Below are 3,063 nucleotides of genomic sequence, written 5' to 3'. Positions count from 1 at the left end.
CGAGGGGGGGGGATGCGGGGCGCAGGCCGCTCCCCAGGGCCGTAACCGCCCTGTGTGCGCCTGCCTGGCTCGGGGGATGGGGCGCGGGCACTCCCCCTCCGCTTCCCGTTCCGGGATGGCGGCCGCGACTGGCGGAGCCTCCCCACAGCGGCCGAGCGTTTACGCGGGAAAACGGGCGGATGCTGCGCTGCGCTGCGCTGCGCTGCGCTGCACGCCCCCCCTCCGCCCCCCCCGGGTTAACGGCGCCTTCACAGAGCGCCCCTCCCCCCTGTAGGCTGGGGGCCTAGCGCACGCGAGAAGTTCTAACCTTCCGCTCGGCCAATCAGCACCCGCGCACCGCCACCGCCTGTCCTCCGCCCGCCGCCCAGTGGCGCGCCTGGACGCGGCGCGTGCTCTGGCGGGCCAATGAGCGCACGCTGCCGGGGCCAAGGGGTGGGGCCGTGTGGTGGCCGTTGATGGCGGGGCGGGTTTGAAAAAGACGGCGGGTCCGCCCGGGCGATGGCGAGCGCTGGTGAAGGGGCGTGGGACTCACCCCTGCTTTGTGGTGTCCACAGATGTGTCTCCGCCCCTCCCTCCGCGCCTCCATCCCGGTCCCTCGCACTGGAGCGGAGATGTGACGCCATTTTGCCCTGCCACCCCCGGGGCACCTCGGTCTCGCTTAACCGCCTCGGCCCGCAGCCATTGTGTTGTCTTCGCCGCGTCGGCGCCAAACCGATCCCGCGGCTGGGCCGCGCTGCTGCCCCGGGGGAGTGGTGGGCGAGCGCTTCCCCCGAAGTGCTTCAGCTTGGCTGGGAAGTTCCTTGATCGTACCTTATAGCTCTAAAGGCTGCAGTTCTCCAGGATCCCCTGCGTAACGAGACATTAGGGAGGGCAGCTGGTATTGACTATTTTCCCAAAATGTTATAGTAGTTCTGGTGATGCATTATCAACACTTCAAGCCTTTTCTGTTTGCATCTATTTCAGTGCCTTTTCTATTTTTGCCCTAAACAATGGCTGATAGTCAAAAAGTAAGCAACAGCTTGTTAGTTAAGCTCACAGTTCTCGCATCCGTTTCACACTTATCAGCACTGAGAATCCACTCATTTGAGTTGTGTCATTTGTTGTGATTAAGAAATGCAAGATATTTACAAGAGCCACCAGGCTTAAGTGTCTCATTTATTATAATACTATTGTTAAACATGCATTTTTCCTGTTTGTTTAAAAAAATGTATTTCCAGTCATATTACTTTGTAAGCAGTTTTGGAGTAGGGTACTGCTAAATTCAGAAAAGTTAGGGAAGGGTGCCTTGAGTCTAGAAAGGTTGTAAACCAGGGGTTTTCAACCAGGGGTATGTGTATTACTGGAGGTACTTAGGATGGCCTTGGGGGGTACTTGGCAGCGGGGCACTTCTGCTGCCACCATGCTGCTGGCATGGTCACTGGTCAGCCACAGGAAACCGCTCCTCCCTCCCAATCCACCACTGTGGGGGATGCCCCCTTGCCCCCCCCAGCTGCTGGACTGGCCTTTGGGGGACTCTTGCCATGGGTACACTAACCCAAAAAGTTTGAAAACCCCTGTTGTAAATTATTGGTTTAGACCAGGGGTTGGGAACGTTTTTTGGCCCGTGCTGAAAAAACCCATAATGCTTATCTTGGAAGATGCTGGAGTGCCAGCATGCCAGAAAAACAAAATGAGGGCAAGGGGTACATGGCAGGATGCCCTGATTGTGCCCCTTGTCCCCCTACCTAAAGCCCCTGCCCACCAGCCTGCTACCCCTTGTCTTCTCACCCACCAGCCCTGCTACCCCTTGTCCCCCCACCCAAAGCGCCTACCCCCCAGCCCAGGCTCTGGCTATCAGCAGCTACCCAGAACCTGGGCTAGCTGCAAATATCTGCTGCCTCTCTGCCCTGGCCCCAACTGCCTCCCAGACCCGGGCCCAGGCTCTGAGGAGGCAGCAGATACCGGTGATGCACCCCTCTGTGCTGCCCTCGCTGCTGCTTCTGCAGAGCAGCATTGGAACCTGGTGCAGCAGGGCACAGCGGGGGACTCGGAAAGCTGCCTGCCACTCCAAACTCCCCGCTGCCCCGGCCACACTTCCCCTGCAAGTGGGGGCTGCAGCGAGGGGCACAACCGTGCATGCTGCCCACACTGCTCCCATACACACGGGAAAGTGTGACCTGGGCAGCACGGAGCTTGCAGCAGCAGGTAGCAGCCCTGTGTGTGTTGCCACTCTGGGTTGCGCACTCAGCTCCTGGCCCTGCTGCCCTCTCCTGGGCCCTCTGGAGCGCAGTGTTTATGACCTGGAGCGGCCAGTTCTCTAGTGGGTTATGCACTGGAGAAAGATCCCGCATTATTTACTGTTTCGTTTGATGCGCCTGGCTGGGGAGTATTTGGGTAATTGCATGATTTCACAATGATTACACCCTGAATTCGTAAAACACAATTTTATCTGAAAAATACTGTGTATACAACATTGCTTTGTTTTAAGAACAATACAAACATCAAAACACTATAACTACATATACTAAGAACAGCACTCCAAAAAACACTATAACTACATATACTAAGAACAGCACTCCAAGAACAATTAAAATTACAACTAAAGGTTAAATTGGAACTAGAAAAGATGTAACTCTTATTTGCTACATTATACTTACAGTCCTAGGATTCCGAGAAGCCAAATACCCAGATATCTGTTCATTCTTTAATTGAGGTTTAATGGGCTGGCCTCAGTAGTGGTAGGAACGAGTCCCCTTTCTCCGGTTCCACTCGGGCGCTCCGCAGCTTCAGCCTGAACAAAAGATTCACATTCATGGAGAGGGTGGTTCAGGTGATCAGTCTGATCCAGCCTACCCTTGCAATTCTTCCTTTGTTGTTCTGCAAGTGAGGTTACCTCCAAATTGGGACTAGTTTACGGGTTATATACTGGGTGAGTTGCCATCATGGGCCACTCCTACCCAAACTCATCACCACTCCCAAATTTGGGCTTGGATATTATGTCATGGTGGTGTTGCATAAATTGCTGATTTTATCTCCTGGAGCTAGTCCAATTTACCTCTAGAAGAGAGTCACACTTTCAGGCTG

General features: G+C 54.9%; 1 protein-coding gene and 1 long non-coding RNA gene across 4 annotated transcripts in view; one reads left to right on the top strand and one right to left on the bottom strand.

Moving 5' to 3' along the window:
* Nucleotides 1-3,063, top strand: part of LOC109290985 (core histone macro-H2A.2) — a 40,441-nt gene that overhangs the window by 625 nt on the left and 36,753 nt on the right. The gene's annotated exons all lie outside the window — the stretch shown is intronic.
* Nucleotides 2,564-3,063, bottom strand: part of LOC109290986 — a 19,173-nt gene continuing 18,673 nt past the window's right edge. The window contains exon 3 of the long non-coding RNA XR_002095727.1: nt 2,564-2,885. This is a non-coding gene — a long non-coding RNA (uncharacterized LOC109290986). The remainder of the gene's footprint in view (nt 2,886-3,063) is intronic.

Source organism: Gavialis gangeticus, unplaced genomic scaffold, assembly GCF_001723915.1.
Source record: "Gavialis gangeticus isolate Ggan-Ray unplaced genomic scaffold, GavGan_comp1, whole genome shotgun sequence".
Taxonomy (NCBI): domain Eukaryota; kingdom Metazoa; phylum Chordata; order Crocodylia; family Gavialidae; genus Gavialis; species Gavialis gangeticus.
Note: the sequence above shows the minus strand (reverse complement) of the source record. Positions and strands in the feature narration are given on the sequence as shown.